The sequence below is a fragment of the Schistocerca americana genome, chromosome 3 (genome assembly GCF_021461395.2).
Source record: "Schistocerca americana isolate TAMUIC-IGC-003095 chromosome 3, iqSchAmer2.1, whole genome shotgun sequence".
Classification (NCBI taxonomy): Eukaryota; Metazoa; Arthropoda; class Insecta; order Orthoptera; family Acrididae; genus Schistocerca; species Schistocerca americana.
The window spans coordinates 378,496,861-378,521,250 of NC_060121.1; the positions used below are offsets into that span (position 1 = coordinate 378,496,861).

Genomic DNA, 24,390 nt, shown 5'->3' on the forward strand with positions numbered 1-24,390 from the left:
CCAGACCCAACTGGAGAGGCAGGGAGGGGGAGACGGAAGCGGGAGGGGCCGAAACGCCTCCCCCAAACATATTTCGGTAGACGCTGAATAGTGTCCACTACGCTCATAACACCGTAATATTAAATGAATTTTATCCGTAGTGGATGCTGTCGAACTCCGTGACTGTTCCTTTACGGGGTTGTAGAAAAATATCCGCTACCAGTCACAATAAAAGGTTGTTTATTTGTCACACGACCGGTTTCGGGCTTGCGCCCATCTTCAGGTGTTTATGCATTCATGTACATGTTTGTACAGTTGGAGATCACTGTATAAATACAAAAAATTATTTGCTGGTGACTACACAGATACAAGAGGGACAATTGCAAGTGGTAAGGCAGCATTTGACGGTAATATATCTGTACTTACAAAAAGATGAAGCACGATTATTACAGTTATGCTGTGATGATAGTTTTGCCACTTAGTTACACACTTATGGTCATTTTCACGTCCATATATCAGTTTTACCAAGTATAGCTCCATATTTACTCACAGCTTAAATAGTTTTCAATATCTTACAACAATAATTCTTCCCACGCGCCATTCGCAAGTGGAACGGGGCCGAGGCGACCAATTAGTGATACTGTCACATGCCGCCAGGTGGCTTTCGCAATATGATGTAGATGGAGTTGAATCAACGAAAGTAGTAACCGGTATGAGCCAGAAATCAACAGAAGTTAACGGTCATCAGCAAAAAAGACATGTCACAACTGTCGTCTACTGGCGTAACAAAAGTCACGGGATAGCGATACGCACATGCACAGATGGCGATAGTATGGCGTACACAATATACAGGGTGAAAAGTATTTAAACCGACAAATTCTGGGAGGTTGTAGGGGACATCAAAACAAATATTTTTCCCTAATGTCATTTTTTCCTATGAGGATTATTTTCACCGGTGGAGGCCGTATTACAATCTTCAGTTGTTAGAGGGCGTATTACGCTCATCAGTGTAGGCAACTGTTGTCCACCAGTGCAGTAGTGCATTGTCTCTGTTTACTAATGTAGCGATACACCTGGAGTGAGTACACTGATATGGTTGGTGCGTACTACGTAGCGCACCACAGCGGACGAGCTGCACAGCGGGTTTATCAGCAACAATATCCTAATCGCCGTATCCCGCATCATACGACCTTTGCTGCTGTGTATCAACGTCTGTGTGAGACCGGGCCATTTAGCAGATTACCTGGACAGGGGCGTCGTCGCACGGTAAGAACGCTGCAAGTTGAGGAAGTTGTCTTTTAGCATGTGGAGCGGGATCCTTCAATCAGCACTCGTGCAATTGCACGTAACATAGGGACGAATCGGACGAATGTAAGAACAGTCTTTCGAGAGCAATTGCTACGTCCATTTTACTTACAGCGTGTCCACAACCTGGAACCAGTTGATTATCCACCCAGAGCACAGTTTTCTCAGTGGTACCTGGAACAGTGTGAAATGCATCCTAAATTTCCATCCTCTGTGTTGTTTACCGATGAAGCAACGTTCGGGGGTGATGGAGTCTTCAACATGCACAATTCGCATGTTTGGAGTGAGGATAACCCACATGCCACAGCTACTAGCGCTTATCAAGTGCGGTTCTTCGTTAATGTGTGGGTCGGTGTTGTCGGGGACTGTTTAATTGGGCCGTATCTGCTACCTAATTGTTGTCTCTTGGTCATAAAAAAATGGAAAAGTGTTTGTTGGTTTAATTAATTTGCCGCCAGAGAAATCTTCCTCTACCAGTTTAAACACTCCTCATAGGAAAAAATGATTTTAGGGAAAAATATTTGTTTTGATGTCCCCTACAATCTCCAGAGTTTGTCGGTTTAAATACTTTTCACCCTGTATAAAAGGACGGTGCATTGGTGAAGCAGAGTAACTTATACTCAGGTGGTTCACGTGAAACGGTTCCGACGTCATTATGACCGCACGACGGGAATTAACAGAGTTTGAAAGCGGAACTTTCCATTTTGGAAATCGTTAGGAAATTCAGTATTCCGAGATCCACAGTGTCAAGAGTGTGCCGAGAATACCGAATTTCAGGCAGTACCTCTTACCACGGACAACGCAGTAGCCGACGATCTTCACTTAACCACCAAGAGCAGCGGCGTTTGCGTGGAGTTGTCAGTGCTAACAGACAAGCAACACTGCATGAAATAACCGCTGAAATCAATGTAGAGCATACCTCGGACGAATCCGTTAAGAGCCGGCCTGGGTGGCCGAGCGGTTCTAGGCGCTACAGTCTGGAACCGCGCGACCGCTACGGTCGCAGGTTCGAATCCTGCCTCGGGCATGGGTGTGTGTTATGTCCTTAGGTTAGTTAGGTTTAAGTAGTTATGTCCCATAGTGCTCAGAACCATTTGAACCACTTTTTATTTTTTTTAATCCGTTAGGACAGTGCGACATGTGGTGTCAATGGGTCATGGCAGCAGACGAATGGAGCGAGTGCCTATGCTAACAGCACATCGGCTGCAGCGCCTATGCTCTGCTCGCGACTATATTAGTTGGACGTAGACGATTGTACAACCGTGGCGTGGTCAGATGAGTCGCGATTTCAGTTGGTAAGAACTGACGGAAGCTATGGACCCATTGTCAACAAGGCACTGTGCATGCTGGTGGTGGCTCTATAATGGCGCGGGTTATGTTTACATGGAATGAACCGATCATTGACTGGAAATTGTTATGTTCGGCTACCATTTTCAGCCATTCATGGACTTCATGTTGCCAAACAAATCAAATGGTTCAAATGGCTCTGACAAGGGAACCTCCCCATCGCACCCCCCTCAGATTTAGTTATAAGTTGGCACAGTGGATAGGCCTTGAAAAACTAAACACAGATCAATCGAGAAAAGAGGAAGAAGTTGTGTGGAACTACGAAAAAAATAAGCAAAATATACAAACTGAGTAGTCCATGCGACAGGTACGCAACATCAAGGAGAGTGTGAGCCTACGAGTGCCGTGGTCCCGTGGTTAGCGTGAGCAGCTGTGAAATGAGAGGTCTTTGGTTCAAGTCTTCACTCGAGTGTAAATTTTAATTTTTTATTTTCAGACAATTATCAAAATTCAGGCACTCACACATAATCAACTTCGCTCTCCAAAATTCCAGGACATGTTCAGATTTGCTTGGACATAAGCAGGATTTGACGGTCTACACACGGAAACATTTGAAAACGTAAAAAAACATATGTTCTGACAGAGCACACGGAAAACTGCGCGACTGTGAAGCTGTTGCATTCATTTATTGCAGTTTATGTGACAAACTCTTATGTTTTCATCACTTTTTTGGGAGTGATTATCACATCCACAAGAAAACCTAAATCGGGCAAGGTAGAAGAATCTTTTTACCCATTCGCCAAGTGTGCAAGTTAGGTGGGTCGACAACACATTCTTGTCATGTGACGCACATGCCGTCACCAGTGTCGTATAGAATATATCAGACGTGTTCTCCTGTGGAGGAATCGGTTGACCTATGACCTTGCGATGAAATGTTTTCGGTTCCTATTGGAGAGGCACGTCCTTTCTTCTACTAATCGCACTGTTTTGCGGTGCGGTCGCAAAACACAGACACTAAACTTATTACAGTGAACAGAGACGTCAATGAATGAACGGACAGATCGTAACTTTGCGAAAATAAAGAAAGTAAAATTTTCACTCGAGGGAAGACTCGAACCAAGGACCTCTGATTCCGCAGCTCCTCGCGCTAACCATAGGACCACGGCGCTCCTCAGCTCACATTGTCCTTGATGTTACATATGTTGCACATGGACTACTCAGTTTGTATATTTTGCTTATTTTTTCATAGTTCCACACAATTTCTTCCTGTTTTCTCGATTGATCTGTGTTCAGTTTTTCAAGGCCTATCCACTGTGTCAATTTATAACAAAATCTGAAGGGGGTGCGATGGGGAGGTTCCCTTGTGAGCATTATGCGACTTAACTTCTGAGGTCATCAGTCGCCTAGAACTTAGAACTACTTAAACCTAACTAACCTAAGGACATCACACACATCCATGCCCGAGGCAGGATTCGAACCTGCGACCGTAGCGGTCGCGCGGTTCTAGACTGTAGCGCCTAGAACCGCTCGGCCATACCGGACGGCCGTTGCCAAACACCTATGGAATTTTTATAGATGACAATGCACCATGTCATGGGGCCACAACTGTTCACGACTGGTTTGAATAACATTCTGTATAATTCAAGCGAATGATTTGACCACCCAGATCGCCCCATATGAATCCCATCGAACTTTCATGGGACGTAATGGAGAGGTCACACTTTCGTAATTTCGGAGGAAGGCAATGGCAGACCACCTCCGCTAGGACCTGGGCTAGCAGGTGGTGCGGGTCGCCCGCATCGTCCCCTACGCTACTCAGAGTATGGGATCTCATCATCATCATAGAGGCATGTTTGCTCATATTTCTGTAGGGGGACTTCCGACGACTTGTTAAGTCAATGCCACATCAAGTTGCTGCATTACGCCAGGCAAAAGGAGGTATGAGAAGATATTATGAGGTATCCTATGACTTTTGCCACCTCCGTACATTAATGATAAACTTAATGAACTAATAAACAAATACACTAGCAATCGTGATTTTTATTTGTATTTTATCGTAATTTACTCAGATAATAAATGCTCAGTTGATCGTAAGATTATTTCAAGCCATCCACATCAGTTTTCCAGCCTGGGCTTCTTCAAAGCCATCTGGCATTGTCTCTTGCGACAAATTTCACACGTTAAACATTTTGATGCTTTAAATCATTGATGATTTCAAAATGAAATGTTACCTTATGTTAACGTGGAGAATCAGACAACAGACAGACGAGATTATCGAGCTGAGTTAGCCACCTGCTTATGAGGCCCCTCAAAATTAACTACTTGAATTTTAACATGTCATTTTATGTTCTTTGATATCAGAATCTCTACTCCACTTTAAATTAAATGGTAATCAGGGAGGTAATTTCGCAATCTTTCATTTCAGTTTCAGTTGATTTAATTATTCGTCAACCTCTCAATTAGTTTAACTGAAGCTTACTCAGAATACACGAGCACCAAATTCTCTTTCACGTTCAGCGTCGAGCAGGATATTTACGTGAAAACTGAATAGGGATCACGCTTAATATGTTATGCAACTGTTGTTTCAACTATATAAATTACATTTCCTTAAAATTCTTCCAAAGAATCTCTGCCTGGCATCTGCTTTTCTTAGAGTTTGTGTTACGTGGTTATTGCACCTTACGTCGTTCCGGATGGCTACTCCTAGGTATTTTATTGTTATTACTGGTTACAGCGATTTTTCATCAATGACATAATCGAACAGAAAATAATACCTTCGCCTATTTACGCGCACTGTGTTACATTTATTTACGTATGGTGTCAACTACTATTATTGGGTAAAATGTGAAGGTGTCAGAGTTGTGTTTGCTAGTATTATAGTTTTCAAATTGACTGTGTGAGCCGTGTTCTTATCAGATTTTCGGACAAATGCTTCTCACATGTTATATTTCTGCGAACTTCAATTTTTTTGATGTTATACTGGAATTTTCCGAATGGGACGGAAACCGGCAGATGCCATGTACATGTACACACAAACAAACTATTACAATTTCAGAAAAACTGGATGATGTATTCAAGAGAAAGAAATTCAAAAATTGAACAGGTCAGCAACGCTTTGAGCCACCTCTGGCCCTTATACAAACAGCTATTCGGCTTGGCGTTGGTTAATAGAGTTGTTGGACGTCCTATTGAGGGATATCATGCCAAATTCTGCTCAAATGGCGCGTTAGATCGCCAAAATCCTGAGATGGTTGGACGGCCCTACTCATAACCCTCCAAACTTCCTCAATTGGAGAGAGATCCAGAGACCTTGCTGGCCAAGGTAGGGTCTGAAAACACGAAGACAAGCAGCAGAAACTCTCGCCGTATGCGGGCGGGCACTATCTTGCTGAAATGTAAGCTCTGGATGACCTGCCATGTAGGGCAACGAAGCCGGGCGTAGAATATCGTCGACGTGCCGCTGTGGTGTAAGGATATAGCGGATGAGAACCAAAGAGGCCCTGCTATGAAAAGAAACGGCGGCCCAGACCATCATTTCTGGTTGTCGGGCCGTATGGTGGGCGACAGTCAGATTGGTGCGCAGCGTCTCAAGACCCGTCTCCTCTGTCCATCGGGGCTCAGTCCGAAGCGTGATGATCACTGAAGACAATTCTACTCCAGTCAGTGAGATTCCAAGCCGAAGACGTGTCTGGAGATGACCGGGGCAGCGGTGGGATACCAAGCTGTTCTCGCCCACCAAACAGCCCGACAACCACGAGTGATAATCTCGGATGCCATTTTGTTTTCATAACTGGATCCCTTCGGCTGTCATCCGCGGCATCCTTACAGCACGCCGGTTCGTCGACGATGTTCTATGTCCCGTTTTGTTGCCCTTTATGGCAAGCCATCCTAGGATTACATTTCAGCAAGATAATGCCCGCCCGCATACAGCGAGAGTTTGTGCTGGATGTCTTCGTATTTGCCAAAAACTACTTTGGCTAGCAAGGTCACGAGATCTCTCCCCAGTTCACAACGTTTGGAGCATTACGGGCAGGGTCATCCAACCAGCTCGGGATTTTAACGATGTAACGGCCCAACTGGACATAATTTGGCCCTCAAGAGGACACGCAACAACTCTATCAATCAATGCCAAGCCGAATACCTATTTATATAAGGGTCAGATGTGAGCCAACGCGTTATTGACTTGCTGAATTTGTGAAAATCTTTCGTTGGATAAAAGATCCAATTTTCTAAAATTGTAATCATTTGTTTGACAGTACATGTACGTTACATCAACTGGTTTCCATCTCATTCGGATAATTCTCTCGTGGTGCGTTAATTTTTTCTCTTAGTGTATATTATGGGCTCAAAATGGTTCTGAGCACTATGAGACTTAACTGCTGAGGTCATCAGTCCCCGTATATTATTAATATGGCATATTGAAACATTGTTATTGTTATTAAAAATGTAGACGTCTATCGTATGTTAAAAGTGTAGACCATCGCAAGTGATATTTACGTGGAGGAGGTGATCCCTTACAAGGGGAGGCAGCCAATTGTGAAGTTCAGATTCGATTCATACTGCGCATAATGAAAGCTCATGGCCACAGGTGTAATGTGGCAAAGCACCAAGATGCACTTCTCAGCCGTTGTCGAGAAAATCGACAGTTGAAAGAAACCGTTGCGGTGAAATACTCTCTACCATTAATAATTTTCTACAGCGTCGTGGCGCAGCGGTAAGCTCTCGGGTTCGTGATCCGAAGGTCGCCGGATCGAATCTCGCGCCATGCGACCTTTTATTTTTTTTAGTATTTGTTTTTTGTAATTCATATATATATATATATATATATATATATATATATATATATATATATATATATATAATTCCCGGCAATCAGTTGCAACAATTATGCATATAATAAGTTGTTGAAAGTCGTTTGTCGTGGAAAAACTGGCGACTTCGAACATCATTATGTTTTCCGCAAACAAAGTTGTATTTCACAAATGTTATTAATTGTCTTCATAATGTTAACCATGTATAGTTAACGGAAGACGTAGAAACGATATTCCGAAACGAATACGTATAGCGTAAGTCAAACGTTCGAATTAGAATAGAGACCCCACGAACACAAATTTGCTGTGGCAGGTAAGAAATATAAACTCCGTTACTCGCTCGTTACACTTGAAGGACAGATGTTGAATGGGCCGAAACGAGCCGCCGCATAACAGCGCAGTTGCCTGCTAACTTCGAAAGAAGGTAGATGCGGTCCCTAGCGCAACTTATAACATCGTCGAATTACAAAAAACTAATAATAAAAAAAGTTGCATGGCGCGAGATTCGATCCTGCGATCTTCGGATCACGAACCCGAGCGCTTACCGCTGCGCCACGACGCTGCAGAAGATTATTAATCGTAGAGAGTATTTCACCGCAACGGTTTCTTTTAACTGTCGATTTTCTCGACAACGGCTGAGAAATGCATCTTGGTGATTTGCCACGTTACACCTCTGGCCATGAGCTTTTATTATGCGCAGTATGAATCGAATCTGAATTTCACAATTGGCGGCCTCCCCTTGTTAGTATCGAACTCGGACTCGCGCCTGCCTCTGACCAGCTGCATTCAGCAAACTGTCAGCAGTCAATTGGTGCGACAGAAAGGTCGAATCACTCTGCAGGTCGTCTGCCATCATCGGAAGTTGAACTATTCACCCCACGCTCAGTCATGCTATGTAGGGACTTCTCACTTTTTATTGTATTACATGCCTTTTTTTCGTAACATATTGCAAAGGTTGCACGCAGGCGCGGATCCTGGGATCGCTTGTGGGTTGAGTCATAGTTTGTTGCTGTCTTCACCCCTCTCCTCTCTGTCCACAAATATCACTTGCAGTCACACTTTCAACGTGCCACAGATGCCTCCGATTTTCTCATCGAAAACAATGACACACACAAAAAGTTTAAATATAATAGATAATGTGCACTGGCCTGTAGTTTATAAAATTCCTTGCCATTTTCGGGATCGTTAGTTTTTATATTACTGTACATCCGAAAGTTTGCTGCGAAATTTGAATATTTGTTTGAAGGGGGGTTGGAAGGAGCCTCCCTCCCGTTTCGACCCACGCCTGGTTGCACGAGGAGTTCGGTATTTCTCGTATGAGCGTTCTTCTATAATTTTCATAGCAACGTTCTTCCACAAAACAGGGTACATATCTGAATGCGAATAAGATTTGTGTCTGACGACGCCTAGGCAAAGAAAAACCCTACAATATGCGTAAGTAACTGCGTGAACAACGAAACGATTGTTACTGAAAAGCAATTTTGAATAGTGAAAATAAATGACCTTTACTGAGGGAGAAAAATATAATTATTTTTGACGTTAATTGGTGTTAGAAATAATACAAAATACTATGGATAAAGTAAAAAGGAGCTATGTATTGCAATATAAATATTGTCTGGCATGTTGGTATGTATATATTTTCACGTGCAAATAAATGTTAATATTTGTAATGTTTGGACGTCAGGTTTTCTGTTCTTTCACTTTTGAATAGCGTGGAAAATTTGCCCTACAGCCTTTGTAAAGCAACCGTTATGAATCGAAGGATTGAAATAAAAGTGTGTAACACGGAATTTTGAAGTTTTGTGTGAAATAGGATCCACAGGTCATGCCCAATAACGTACAAAAGGCTCAGACTGCCATGAATGAAAATGTAGTGCCAAATTCAGCCAGTAGATGGCATGAAGTTTAGCACAAACTGCTGTTCACATGCGAAAGGCTCTATGTTCGGCGCGCTTACTCCTCTGTGTTAGATAAAATGTCGGTGGCAGCAGATGTTTGTAACCGCTTGACCAGAAAGAAACGACAAATTAAAGGAGAAGGTACTATGGCAGCAATGAAGAAAAAGCTGAGAAATGGAGGAACTGAATACTTAAGTTCAAGTAAAAAACGTATTCCTGCAAAAGCTCACCCAGCACTGGAGGTAAGTCTCATTACTGATCACTAACCTGTACCATAATTGGACAGAATGTTTAGTCTTGAGTTACCAAATGTACTGTTCCATAAGTTGTAAAGGACATGATTCAGCAGTCAAGACAAATAAAGCCATTTATTGTCAATAACATGAATGCATCTGACTTCTTAGATTTCAAAAAAGTCGCTGATAGTAATGTAAACACAGGAAGCCTAAACATGTCCAGTGTACAGTGGCTATGGGTAGTCAAATATAAGCTTCATCTAGTTAAGACCCTGGAGAAGCTTAAATGAATTTGAGGATTAGGAAGGAATACGTGTTTTGAGAGTATAGGACATCTAGAAAATTCCGCTACATGCCCTCGATGATGTAAGCCACATCTATGACGAAAAGAAGAAAGGTTTGTTTAAAATGATGCAGTACCTGACAACTAATGACCAGGTACAGTTGAAAAACGTAGAATGAACTTTTCCTATCTCTTTTCCAAGTAATGAACTGTGGCACTTACAGCTTTTCATTGCATTTCCACTTTCAGAAAGTTTTTCGTACCATTATGATACAGTGTTTGCAATTTCTTTTGGATACTAGATCCACACTATGCTTAGCTTTCAAAGAAAACACATTAATAGTGCAATTATGACCATGAATTACATAATTATACTTAGAATTAATTTTCCTCAAATTTATGATTTTGGCACTTATAAGTTTTTTTATTTTTTATTTCAAGTCTTCGATTTTGCTCTGTCCATTAACTGTTTATATTAATGACTATTATCATTGCCAGTCCCGACATGGTTCATACACCCCATCGTCTCTGTAGTTCTGTGTATTCCCACTTTTTTTTTATAAGATCGGCGGTATCCCAGAAACTCCATTTCGACGTTCAGTACTACGCTAACCGACGTTTCGTTGCATTGACGTTCTGTCTACATCTACATCTACATTGATACTCCGCAAGCCACCCAACGGTGTGTGGCGGAGGGCACTTTACGTGCCACTGTCATTACCTCCCTTTCCTGTTCCAGTCGCGTACGGTTCGCGGGAAGAACGACTGTCTGAAAGCCTCCGTGCGCGCTCTAATCTCTCTAATTTTACATTCGTGATCTCCTCGGGAAGCAATATATTCGATACCTCATCCAGAAACGCACCCTCACGAAACCTGGCGAGCAAGCTACACCGCGATGCAGAGCGCCTCTCTTGCAGAGTCTGCCACTTGAGTTTATTAAACATCTCCGTAACGCTATCACGGTTACCAAATAACCCTGTGACGAAACGCGCCGCTCTTCTTTGGATCTTCTCTATCTCCTCCGTCAGACCGATCTGGTACGGATCCCACACTGATGAGCAATACTCAAGTATAGGTCGAACGAGTGTTTTGTAAGCCACCTCCTTTGTGGATGGACTACATTTTCTAAGCACTCTCCCAATGAATCTCAACCTGGTACCCGCCTTACCAACAATTAATTTTATATGATCATTCCACTTCAAATCGTTCCGCACGCATACTCCCAGATATTTTACAGAAGTAACTGCTACCAGTGTTTGTTCCGCTATCATATAATCATACAATAAAGGATCCTTCTTTCTATGTATTCGCAATACATTACATTTGTCTATGTTAAGGGTCAGTTGCCACTCCCTGCACCAAGTGCCTATCCGCTGCAGATCTTCCTGCATTTCGCTACAATTTTCTAATGCTGCAACTTCTCTGTATACTACAGCATCATCCGCGAAAAGCCGCATGTCCAGTGCGAACACGTCGTCATTTAACAGTGACGCTCCTTTCCGTTCCATGACGTTACGGCGACGTCAGTGTGGGACCATCTTAAGAATTGAGAATGATTACATCTTAAGTCAGATGCCTAAGCGTACCTGGGAGGGATATTGATTCAGAAAATCAATATCCGTAACTTCTCTTTTTCTGATTCCTTGAGTGTTTCAGAAGTCTCAGTCGCGCCATGCAGCGGCACTCTACTGGGAAAATGCAGCCAGTCCATAAAAGAAGCTGTTCAAAAACAACCTGTGTCTCTTGTCTTACAGTATGTGTGACCCATATCAGATAGAAATGAAAAATGTCGAACGTGGACAAAGAGTGGCAGAACGAAACGTCACAGGTTTGTTTGGTTCGTAAGAGGGTGTCACGGAAATGTTGTAAAACTTGAATTGGTATAAGCTTGAAGAAGTACGCAAATTACACCCCAGAAGCCTGCTCACAAAATTTCAAGAACCATTATCTCAGATCAAGCATCTAGAGGTATTCCTCAGCCGCCTACGTATCCCGAATGGACCACGAGGACAAAAACAGATTAATTACAACATGCATAGAAGCATTTAACCAGTCGTTCATCCCACGCTCCCGAAGCGGTTGAAACAAAAAGAAAAAAAAGAAGAAACTCTTAAATTTGGTAACATGCTAAGAACCCTCTGCCACGCACTTTTCGGCGGCCTGCAGAACGTGATTGTAGATGTAGAAGCTGAAACACGGTTGCAAACGTCTTGACAAAAATAACCATTTTGCACCTGACCGATATGTATTTGGCGATTAAATCTAAGTTTCGTTTGTAGAGTCAAAATGAACGCGTTTGAAATTTTTCCATCTGATGACAGTGCGATATCTCACTACACTGCTCTATGGTGCACCAGAGAACAAATTGGTATCCCTTTCGCATACACGGTTTATTTTTAGAGTTCATAACCTGTGTCAATTTGTAAATAAGTCACACGAAGTCACGGCCACAAACGGAGAGGCAAACTAGTGTCACAACGGCAGCACGCAAAAACGGAAAGACCTTCACTCAGCACACTGTGCTTATCTTCCCCAAGCTATTGTCTGTTACTTAATTACGAATAAAGGACGCCGCAGTTCTTATGACTCTGACGGAGGCCTGCCCACTGGCTTGCATTCTGGGAGACAGTTGTTCCACTACATCGCTCAGGTGAATACCGCGGCGGTTTCAGTACACCTCGACTGACTCACCCGCCCTACTTTTTCAAATGCTTTGTTTCTAATACCTTCGATGTCAACAGCTCATTAATTATCATTCCTTTTACATGTTAAATTTCCGACTTGTTTGGGACCTGGTGGCTGTCTGTCGGGAATGTTTTTAGTTTTGAGCCAATCAGCCCACTATAACGTGATACATAATTTTTTCCCTGATTAGATTGTGAGTCAATGTTCGTTATATGCACACAAAAGGTTTGGTGACGTGGCCATTACCGCAGCTGATTTATAAATTGTTATTTGCATATAACAAACAAATATTTTACGAGCTGCAACGTTAAAAGAGATCATTCTTGTTTTTACCAGCGTGAACGAGTAAAAAATTTCCCAAAGAGCAGGCCAAGCACGATTCTCAGTGGAGAAAAACGAAGGCGTCAGAACTTATGAAATATTTAAAACGGAAATTGATAATCAGGACTGTCTCAGTTTGCGCAGATCCAAGACATAATGTATTTTAAATCTAAACATAAAGTTTTGTATTGTTACAAGCAAAACGCAGAGATTTATAATTTTTAGCTGAACATAAAAGACAATCTCTCTCTCTCTCTCTCTCTCTCTCTCTCTCTCTCTCTCTCTGTGTGTGTGTGTGTGTGTGTGTGTGTGTGTGTGTGTGTGTGTGTGTGTGTCATTAACACTCACTCTCTCTCTCTCTCTCTCTCTCTCTCTCTCTCTGTGTGTGTGTGTGTGTGTGTGTGTGTGTGAGAGAGAGAGAGAGAGAGAGAGAGAGAGAGAGAGAGAGAGAGAGAGAGAGAGTGAGTGTTAATGACACACACACACACACACACACACACACACACACACACAGAGAGAGAGAGAGAGAGAGAGAGAGAGAGAGAGAGAGAGAGACTCATTGGACCAACGTCCACTGTACAGTCACAGTTCGACGTTGCTTAGGCAGTTTTTCCGAAAGTTATTAAGATAGAAGTCATTCTCGTCAATTTCATTTTCATTGCTGTGTTGCCTAATAGCTTAGTCGGACTGTTTCAACTGACACTTCTTATGTATTCCGATATTATTGATCTCGGGGAGCCATCGCGCGCATCGTTTCTGCACTTAGCTGTTTTTACGATAATGATACGAAGTTTCTGCTGTATTAAACGTAAGATGCCAGCAAATACCCCCAATCATAGGCACCGAACTACATACTGCCATTGTTTTTCTAACTTTTAACACGTCTCCGCGGATATCTCCATCGAGCTTGGAGGTACTGCAGTGGTAAATCAGTGTGTAATGAGTTTGCAGTGGTTTACGTGCTGAATAGCTTGAATGAAATGTGTCATGCCTATGGGTGCATCTCCGTGTAAGCAAGCCAAGCTGCAGTAAGTACTGAATGTATCTGCATCTCACGAGTGCGCAGTAAGAATCTCAGAATCTTCTGAGCTCAAACGTAATAACGTATCTCGAAAAGAATGGTCTCCTCCATGCCAATCAGCATGGATCCCAAAAACATCAGTCACATGAAACTCAACTTGCACTTTTCTCACATGACATAACAAAAGCCATGGATCAAGTCAGTAAGGATAGATCCAGTATTCCTCGATTTCCGAAAAGCATTTGATTCAGTATCACACTTACACTTATTGTCAAAAGTACGATCATATGGGGGTGTCAAGTGAAATTTGTGACTGTATTAATGATTATTTGTCAGGGAGGGCGCAACATTTTATTTCTGCTGGAGAGTTGTCAACAGATGTAGAAATAGCTATGGGGGTGCTCCAGGGAAGTGTGTTGGGACTCTTGTTGTTCATGTTGTATATTAACTATCTTGCCCACAATATTAATAGTAACGCCAGACTTTTCGCATATTATGCAATAATGTATAATGAATAGTAGTAGTAGTAGCAGTATGGTATTCTACCTTACGGCAGGTCTTGTCATGGATTAAGTCTCTTCCACTTTTGTCCGTCCGTAGCCAATCATTTCATTTCTGAATATTTGCCTCCTTTGATATTGTCCAGCATTTGATATCTTCTTTTTTCCTCTTCCCCTTTTTCCCTCCACCATTCCTTCTATTCCTTCCGCCAGTAAACAGTCCTCCTCAAACAATGTGCAATCCAGTTCCGTTTTCTCTTTCTGATGGCTTTCAGCTTGTTTCTTTCTTCTCCAACTCTTCTTAATACTTCTTCATTCATTACTCGGTCTTCCCATTTCACTTTTTCCATTCTGCTCCATATCCACATCTCTGGTGCCTCCAGTCTTCTTTCATCTTCCTTCCTCAATGTCCAGGCGTCCGCATCACGCATTGCAACGCTCCAGATGTAACATTTGGCAAGTCTTTTCCTCAGATCTTTGTTTAGTGGTCCACAAAGTAATTTCTGTTTCCTCTTGAATCCTTCTTTTGCCATTGCAATTATTTTCCTAATTTCTGTTGAGGAATACATATAATCCATTATTACACTTCCCAAGCAATTGAAATTATTCACTTGCTCTATTTCCTCTCTCCCTATATAATGAAGTACTGTCTGAAAAAAGCTTGTAAATATTCAGTCAGCTCTCGATAAGATTTCAAAGTGGTGCAGAGACCGGCCACTTGATTAATCAGTACAAAATGTAAAATTGTGCACTTCACAACACGACAAAACGTAGTATCCTATGACTACAGCATCAACGAAACACAGCTATAATCGGTCAGCTCATAAAAATATTTGGAGGTAACGCCTTGTAGGGATATAAAATGGAACGATCACATAGGCTCACTCGTAGGTAAAACATCGAGTTATTGGTAGAATACGAGGAAAATGCAAGCAGTCTACGAAAGAGATCGCTTACAAATCACTTGTGTGGCCCATCCTAGAATACTGCTCAGTAGTGTAGGACCCGTACGAAATAGGACTAACAGGATATATTGAACGTATAAAGAGAAGGGCAGTACGAACGATCATAGGTTTGTTTGACCCGTGGGAGAATCTGAACTGGCGGCCTCTTGAAAATAAACTATCACGAGAAAACCTACTTAAGAAATTTCAAGAACTGGCCTTAAATGACACTAGGAATATACTACTACCCCCTTCCGTAGATATCGTGAAACAAGGAAGGAAGATTGGGGTAAAACGTCCTGACGCACAACGAGGTCATTAGATACGGAGCAGAAGCTCGGATTGTTCCAAGGATGGGGATAGGAAATCTGCCGCTCCCTGTTAAAGGAACCATCCCGACATTTGCCTGGAGAGATTTAGGGAAATCACGGAAAATGTACAGTAAACCTGGATCGCCGGTTGCGTATTTGAACCGTCTTCCTGCCGAATGTGAGTCCAGTGTGTTAACCACAACCACCTCGTTCGGTTCGTGAGAACGAGATTAGATTAATTACAGCACGCACAGAGGTATTTAAACTGTCTTTCTTCCTGCGCTTCGTCCGTGAATGGAGCAGAAAGAGGCCGTAATAACTGGTATACGGGAAGTACCCTCTGTCACGCACTTCACAACGGTTTGCAGAGTATGGATGTAGGCGCAGTTGCAGAACTTCGATTACGTGTCTACATTATGTGCAGTAGAAATCAGCCACCCAAAGCTGATATGATACTTATCAAAACGTTATTCCGAGCAACATGAAAGTAATGCGAACCAGTAAACGTTATCTTTAATTTATGGTTTATTTCGATTCTAAAACGACATAACTAAGTAATTTAGATTCAAGCAGAATACAGAGTGTCTCCGAGTCCTTCATCTCGACAACTCTCTCTCTCTCTCTCTCTCTCTCTCTCTCTCTCTCTCTCTCTCTCTGTTTCAAAACACTGTACTTGTACACCCTCTCTCTCTCTCTCTCTCTCTCTCTATCTCTCTCTCTCTCTCTCTGCCTCAAAACACTGTACTTGTACACCCCCTCACATGCAAATACTGCTCAAGTGTATGGGACCCATGAAAGGTTGGAGGAACAGGGTATGTTGAGAGTATATAAGAGGGATAATGTGAATGGTCACAGATTTGTTTGGCTGACGAGAAGGTGTGACAGATTTTAATAATTAATAAAAAGCACTCCAGCTGCTGCTGAGAACTTTATTGAGTTCCCTACCGCTTTCGGCCTACACATTAGGCCATTATCAAGTAGTCCTGAAAAATTATGCTGTAGAGAAGAGCGTCCAAATCATAACTGCTCAGAACCACTTTGGAATAACTCAGTGTAAAGATCAAAGCCTGTAGCGCACTCGACAAAGTTCTCAACTGCAACTGGAGCGGTTTTTATTTACTAAATAAACAGCTTAGGAATTAGCACATGGAAAGACTCAGAAATGTAAAAGAGACATTGAAAAGTCTCAACTGGGAGACATTCGAAACATAGTATTATACCCAGCGATATTGGGCTCTCGGGTTAGAAACTACAAATACCTTTCAGCCTCCCACATATCGATTACGTAGAGACCGCGCGGACAGAAACAAACTAATAATTGCCCACACAGAGACCTAATAACTGCCAGTGGAACGGGAAAAAGCTCAATACACTGTAGAATAAAAACTACGGTCCGACAAGGACTTCATAGTGCTTCCCAGAGTAAAGATTCAGGTGTATATCATAGGAAGATACACGCGTTTTGTTTATTTTACGCAGAGTCAAGTAGTTTAGATGTAATAGTCTTATAAATTAACATGGAAGGAAAGAGAAAGTAAATGAAAATGAAATCGGAGATACGATATTGCGAGAAGGATTTGACTGAGCACTGAAAGACCTAAGTCGAAACAAGGCCCCTGCAGTAGATTTCCTCAGACTTACTGAGATCCTGCGGAGAGACAGCCATGACAAAAATATTACACCTGGCGTGCAAGATAGAAGAGGCAGGCGAAATACCGTCAGAGATCAAGAAGCATGTACTGGTTCTAATTCCTAAGAACGCATGTGCTGAAAGGAGCAATTATTGCCGAGCTATCAGTTTAATAAGTCATTGTTGCAAAATAATTACACAAATTATTTACAGAGGAATAAAAAAAGCCGGGGGGGGGGGGGGGGATGACTTTGTGTTCCGGAGAAATGTAGCAGCATGCGAGACAATACTGCCTCTACGACTTATCTTAGAAGATACGTTAAACAAAGACAAACTTACGTTCATAACTTTTGTAAACATACAGCAACTGTCGACAATGTGAGATCTGAGTTTCTCCTGGCGTGTACAATTCTTAAACAACTTACGGGAATTCAGCCAGATAATGTTTAAAGCGACCACCTTGAAAATGGCGGGGTGTACTCCCGCCGAAATATAGGCGGTCGCTGTAAACATCACCTGGCTGAATTCTTGTAAGTTGTTTGAAAACTGTCGACAATGTTGAGTGGAATACACTCTAAGTACAGGGAGTGAAAGATTAAATACAACTTGTACAGAAACTAGACTGCAGTTATGAGGCGAAGTACAAGAAAGGGAAGCAGTAACGAAGCGAAACAGCGTTGCAGCCTATCGCCGATGCTATTCAGGCTGCACATTGAGTAAGCACTAAAGGAAAAGTAGGAGAAATTTGGAGAAAGAATTAAAATTCAGAGAGAATAAATATAAACTCTAAGGTTTGCAGAAAACACTGTAGTATTGGCCGAGAAAGTAGGGGACTTGGAAGAGCAAATGAATGGGATGGATAGTGTCTTGAAAAGCTGACTATACAGTAGATATAAAATTCAGATTAGCAGTGGCAAGAAAAGCATTTTTGAAAAAGAGGAATTTCTTACCCTCTGATATCAAGTTAAATGTTATGATGTATTTTCTGAAGGCATTTGTTGTAGTGCAGCCTTGTACGGAACTGAAACGTGGATATATGCAGTTCAGACAAGAAAAGTAAAATCTTTTGAAATGTGGTGCCACAGAAGAGTGCTGAAGACTAGATTGATACACAAAATAACAGATAAGAAGGGACTGAATCGAACTGCGGAGAAAGGAAATTTATGGCACAACTTGACTAAAAGAAAAATGCGGTTGATAGCACACATCCTGAGGCATAAAGGAATTGTCACTTTGCGTAATGGGTGGACGTATGGGGGAGGAGGGGGGAGGGTTAAAACTGTACAGCGAGACCAAGGCCTGAATACAATAAACAGGTTCAAATGGATGTAGGCCGTGGCAGTTAACGCAGAAATGAAGAGGCTTGCACAGGATACACTGGAATGGATAGCTGCAAGCTGCATCAAACCAGTCTTCAGACTGAAGACAACCACAACAACAATAGTTCTAAACGGGAATTCACTAAATCACAGGATGCTATACTTTCAAATCGTGATGTGAGTTTTGTTGTAAAAAACGATCTGCATTAGCATCTAGAAAACAGATTATAAAACAAAAATAAGCTGAAGACGAGACATATGCAACAAAATTAAGTCTGGTACGTATTTTTATAAAGAAATGCTCGGAATACAGAACTGTTCGTCAACACAGTAGCGATGCATTATACTTCTAATAGGTAATATTGTTCGAATGTCATGTACTTTAGCTACGTAACTGTGGCTGTTCAGGGCTGACGATCCAGATACGACGTGTTCCGGTTACTCTTCAAACATATACACTAAAATCATGCTTCATTTTGGATTATTACTTGAAAATCAATTTTTTTGCTGATTATAACTATTTTTGACGAAACTCTTCATTGCAGAGCCGTTAGTGTGCAGTAGCTAATGGCACTTGCACTTGACAGACCTTTTGCAAAGCCAATTTAAACCTCCATTATTTCAGTACAACAAGAATGCTACAGGTGATATAAGCCTGTGAGGCTGTAGATACGATAGATACGCAGATACGATAGCGTTCACAAGTATCCTGTTTCAATACTCGAACAGAAGAAGGAACATGTAATAATATTAGGTTTGTGCCTAAATTTGTAGCTTTCTTTGTTTTGCAAGTTGGTATTCCGGTTGCTGTGGGTTTATTTATGGATTGTCATTTTTTATTTGCAGTTCACTGTTACTGTTTGAGTTTACATATTGTCATTTTGTCGTTTGGAGATACTGAGGGGAGCTGTGGACGCTAGTAAACGAGTGCCAAATGGAGAAATCGTAACATTTCCAGAATCATCTTCTCTTTGAGTTCAGTGAAGGGGTAACAGCAGCAGAGGCAGCCAGAAACATTTGCGACGTATGTGAGGATAATGCCATTGGTCAGAGCAGGGCAAGAAAATGGTTTTCTCATTTTAAGAAGGATCGTGTTGATGTAAGCGACTCTCCACATTCAGGAAGACCTGCAAGGTTTAATGAACATCGTTTAAACGCATTAATCCACAATGACATACGTCAGTATACTCGAAAACTGCAAATGTGACGAACCGTGATCATTCCAACATCGTGCAACATTTTCATGCAATAGGGAAGGTTAAAAAATCGGATGTATGGGTACCGCAAGCTCTATGCCAAAAACACAAAAATCGGTGGGTTGCCATATGTACATCCCTCCTTCCTCGGCATCAACTGACTCGTGAACAACACCGACCATTTCTATCCTGTACCTTTACTGGTACGAAAAATTGCGTCTTTACGCTAACATAAAGAAAGGAAAGGAATGGTTGAGCCCAAACAGACCAGCAACTCCCGTACAAAGACATGCGTGAATCCACAAAAGATAATGTTAAGAATTTGGTGGGACGTCCACCCCGATAGCTGAGTGCTCAGCGTGACGGATTGCAGTCCTACGGGCCCGGATTCGATTCCCGGCTGGGTCGGGGATTTGCCCCGCTCAGGGACTGGGTGTTGTGTTTTCCCCATCATCATTTCATCCCCATCCGGCGCGCAGGTCGCCCAATGTGGCGTCGTATGTAATAAGACCTGCACCAAGGCGGCCGAACCTGCCCCGCAAGACCGAGCGAGGTGGCGCAGAGGTTAGCACACTGGACTCGCATTCGGGAGGACGACGGTTCAATCCCGTCTCCGGCCATCCTGATTTAGGTTTTCCGTGGTTTTCCTAAATCCTTTCAGGCAAATGCCGGGATGGTTCCTTTCAAAGGGCACGGGCGATTTCCTTCCCCCGTCCTTCCCTAACCCGAGCTTGCGCTCCGTCTCTAATGACCTCGTTGTCGACGGGACGTTAAACACTAATCTCCTCCTCCTCCTCCTGCCCCGCAAGGGCCCTCCCGGCCAATGACGACAAACGCTCATTTCCATTTCATTTGGTGGAACAACGACGATGTGGTGTACTATGAATTGCTTTCCCGAGTGTAACCATCACTACTGACATATATTGTTAACAACTGAAACGAATTGCAGACTAAATGTGCTACTCAACGATAACGCCCACTAGCAAACTGATAGACTGACAAAATTACTGGAGTTGCGTTGTGAAGTCGTTCCGTACCCATCTTATTCACCCGAACGAGCGCCCTAAGATTGATTTTTATGTTTTCAGCTCTCTATCGAACAACCTACATGGAACATTCTTCCCGGATTAAAAGGCGCTCCGAAAAAGGCTCGACGCGTCCTTCGCCTACAGTCGCGGAATAAAAGAGTTATCCCAGCGTTGGCAGTCTGTTGTAAATAGTGAAGGAAAATATATTATTGATGGCTAAAGTCTCTGTTATGTGTATCCGTCGTGTTATTAAACTTACAAAAAAAAAAACCGCCACGAACCTATGCACCAACCCAATAGCATAAAGTATAGTAGTTTGCGAAATAAATTTCCTTAGATAACGTGCAACTGCCAGTTATTGCATCAAATAGCACTATTTTGTAGGACTTCACGATATCAAAAAAATGGTTCAAATGGCTCTAAGCACTATGGGACTAAGTCCCCTAGATCTAGAAGTACTTAAACCTAACCAACCTAGGGGCATCACATACATCCATGCCCGGGGCAGGATTTGAAACTGCGACCGTGACAGCAGCGCGGTTCCAGACTGAAGCGCCTAGAACCGCTCGGTCACAACGGCCGGCAATTCTCGATATCCGTCGAATTTGTTATGTTACCAAACTTGCCTGTTAATAGTTACCTTCTATATTACTGTTATGGCCTAGGAGAGTTGGCAATCATTAAGACAATCCGTGCATGATATGTCACTGCTTCAACATTTTCCTAGTTTCAAAAATTAAGTTTTTCCCAACGACAACTTAAAAAAAAAAAAAAAAAATCTGCCGAACTGCCGAAAAATTAATTTGAGATAAACTTAAGCCATTTAAGTTACACCCGTGCAAGTCCGAGACAATGCGCACATTTATCACAATGAGCGTTTATTTTTGTTGAAATGTACTGACAAGCCAAAACATTATGGTCATCTACTTAATAGCTTGTTTGTCCGTCTTTGGAACGAAACACGTCACTGTTTCCGCGTATCAGTGATCCGACAGGATTTGTTAAGTTTTTGGAGGTATGTGGCATTAGATGTCTAGCACAGGTCATGTAATTCGCATAAATAACGAGCCGCTGATTTGGGAACACTGTGATGGCGTCTGATAGCGACCCAGGTGGGTTCTATGAAATTGGACAAATTTGGTTGCCGAGATATCAACGTGAGTTCAGTATAATGCTCCTCAAACCTCTGTAGCAGGTTCTGGCTCCGGAAATGGACAATTATACTGCTGAAAGACAGATCGCCGTCGGAGAAGACATCAAGCATGAAGGGATGCAGGTGGTTCGTAGCTGTCAGCGTGTCTTCGATTACTAACACAGGTCTCATGCAAGAGCAGGAGAATGTGTCCACAGCATAATACTGCTCCCATACGCCTACGTCCGTGGCTTGCTGCACGTTTCGAGCCGCCGTTCACCTCGATGACGGCGTTTGTGTAGAAGATCATCGAGCTAGTGTAGCAAAAATATGATTCACCTGAAAATACGACACGTTTCCGTTGATCGAGGGTCGAATCCAGATGGTTTCGGGCCAACTGCAATCGTAATTGACGATGTCGTTGTGTCAACATGTGAACACGTAGGGGTGATCTGTTGCGGAGCTCCATGTTCAACAATGTACAATGAGCGGTGTGCTCCGAAACACCTGTGCATGCACCAGCACTATGTTCTTTCGGCAGAGATGCTATAGATCACCATCTATCTTACTTTACAGAGCAGACAGGCCTCCGGGCCCTACGTTCTGTGAAGAGTCGTGGACGTCCAACCACTTAGCGCGCAGTGGTAGTTTCACTGTCCTTCTACCTCTTTCCGTAGACGCTCACAATAGCGGCACGTGAACATTCGACCAGCCTTGCCATTTTAGAGATACTCGTTCATAGGTTCTGCGTAATAATAACCTACCCCTTGTCAAAGCTGCTTATCTCAATGGATTTCCGCATCTGGAGCCCATATCTTCGCTACGTTGATCCCCCGTCCGCGTCCGCTCCGCTTACACACTTTTATTAAAGCACCACGTGCCCGCAACGCCACCAGGCGGCCTCCAACGTCGCAGTGGGCAGTGGTCATAATGTTTTGGCTTATCAGTGTAAAAGATCTTCAGTGGTCTGTAATAAAACATATTTCCAATTCTAGTTTCCTTTCTAGATCTAGAGCAGTTCATTATATAATATATTCAGCTGTGACTTTTTACTTAGGGCATCTTATGTCCGATTCTCGCTTACATCAGGAAGTGTCGTCTCGTCGTAAATCTCTCAAGTACTCCTTCAATTGGCATTGATCTTTTTGCCTGTACTTAGTTTGCTGCACTACACATTTCTTGGTGGGAAATACGACACAATATAGCACTACTAGTCTTTGTTTGCATATTCCTGACTAAGCCTGTCACTGTATACAGGGTGAAAAGTATTTAAACCGACAAACTCTGGGAGGTTTCAGAGGACATCAAAACAAATATTTTTCCCTAATGTCTTTTTTCCCTATGAGGATTATTTAAACCGGTGGAGGCCGTATTACGCTCTTCAGTTGTTAGAGGCCGTATCACGATCTTCAGTTGTTAGAGGGCGTATTCCGCTCTTCAGTTGTAGGCAACTGCTGTCCACCAGTGTTGTAGTGCATTGTCTCTGTTTACTAATGGAGCGATGGACCTGGAGTGAGTACACTGATATGGTTGGTGCATACTATGTAGCGCACCACAACGGACGAGCTGTACAGCGGGTTTATCAACAACAATATCCTAATCGCCGTATCCCGCATCATACGACCTTTGCTGCTGTGTACCAACGTCTGCATGGGACCGGCTCATTTAGCAGATTACCGGGATAGGGACGCCGTCGCACGGCAAGAACGCTGCAATTTGAGGTAGCTATCCTGCAGCATGTGGAGCGGGATCTTCAATCATCACTCGTGCAATTGCACGTAACGTTCGGACGTGATGGAGTGTCCAACATCCACAATTCACATGTTTGGAGTGAGGATAACCCACATGCCACAGTTACTAGCGCTCATCAAGTGCGGCTCTTCGTTAATGTGTGGCTCGGTGTTGTCGGGGGCTCTTTAATTGGGCGGTATCTGCTACCTAGGCCATTAAATGGCAGGCACTATTACAATTTTCTCGCCAGAGCATTGCCAGAATTGCAGGAAGACGCCCCGCTCCCTACAAGACAACGTATGTGGTTCCAACATGACTGGGTGCCGGGACATTTCAGTCATTGTGTGTATCGATTCCTAGACCGACGGTTCCCAGACATGTGGATTGGCAGAGGTGGTCCTATACCATGGCCTGCTCGATCCCCAGGTATGTCCCCTCTGGACTTTTTTTGTGTGGGGAGAGATGCGCAACCTTGTTAACGCAACTCCTGTTGCATCAGAAGAGGATCTGGTTGCCCGGATAGTAGCAGCAGCAGGAACAAGTCAGGATACTCCTGGGGTTTTTGCCTGTGTCAGACAGAACACGATCCGACGGTGTAACCTTTGTTTGCGTGTCAATGGAGGCATTTTTGAAAATCTATTGTAATTGAAATTGGGTTGTGTTAATGTGTTCTCTCTTGGTCATAAAAAAATGAAAAGTGTTTGTTGCCGCCAGAGAAAACTTCCTCTGCCGGTTTAAATACTCCTCATAGGAAAAAATTGCATTAGGCAAAA

The 24,390-nt window shown here is 42.9% G+C and overlaps 1 protein-coding gene across 1 annotated transcript in view; it reads right to left on the reverse strand.

The window, feature by feature from the left end:
• LOC124605379 (chitooligosaccharidolytic beta-N-acetylglucosaminidase) overlaps positions 1-24,390 on the reverse strand; it is a 223,903-nt gene that overhangs the window by 106,216 nt on the left and 93,297 nt on the right. The gene's annotated exons all lie outside the window — the stretch shown is intronic.